The sequence below is a fragment of the Chrysochloris asiatica genome, unplaced genomic scaffold, assembly GCF_000296735.1.
Source record: "Chrysochloris asiatica unplaced genomic scaffold, ChrAsi1.0 scaffold00229, whole genome shotgun sequence".
In the NCBI taxonomy this organism is placed as follows: domain Eukaryota; kingdom Metazoa; phylum Chordata; class Mammalia; order Afrosoricida; family Chrysochloridae; genus Chrysochloris; species Chrysochloris asiatica.
The window spans coordinates 4,786,567-4,787,441 of record NW_006408747.1 but is presented as its reverse complement, the minus strand read 5'-3'; positions in this window follow the sequence as shown (position 1 = coordinate 4,787,441).

The following is an 875-nucleotide window of genomic DNA, read 5'->3' as shown; positions in this document are numbered from 1 at the left end:
TCAAGGCAAAACTCAGATAAAGAAAAGGAAAGGTATTATATAATGAGTAAAGCATCAATACCAAAAGAAACAACCATAACAAATGGCTACATAACCAATGAAAGAACCCCAAATAAATTAAATTAACAGAACTGAAGACAAATAGAAAACTTCACAATAGTAGTATAATTTACCAAAGCGTTTTTGATAGAACTAGATAAAAACAAAGATGCAGTAGATGTAAACAAAACAATCAATCAGTTATAGCTATTGCTTTCGCTCTTTTTGTTGTTATTAAGTGCCATTAAGTCGGTTCTGACTCATATTGACCCTGTGTAGGGTTTCCAAGGAGTTGCTGTTGAGCTTGAACTGTCAATCTTACAGTTCAAATTGACCTAGCAGTCCAATATATTAATCCACAGTGTCACTCCAGGACTCCAATATACAAAACAAGCCACCCAACAAAACTTCAGTACACATTCTTTTCCAGTGCACATCAATGATTCTCCAGAATAGACAAGTTTGGCTACAGAACTAAAGTTTAACAAATTTAAAGGCATCAAAATAATACAAAGTATCATCTCAGATCATATTGCTAAAAAAAAATACAAAATAGGTTGTTGTTGTTAAGTGCCGTCGAGTCAATTCCGACCCATAGCAACCCTGTACAGGGTTTCCGAGGGTGTAAATCTTTACGGGAGTAGAAAGCCTCGTCTTTCTCCCGCTCAGTGGCTGGTAGTTTCGAACCACTGACCATAACGTTCCAGCCCGATTCGTAACCACTATGCTACCAGAGCGCAAGGCCATGGTAAAACTTCATGCATATGGAAACTGAATAATAGCATGCTTAAAAAACAAAAGCAGAAAATTAGGTAATTACCTTAAGCAAATGCAAA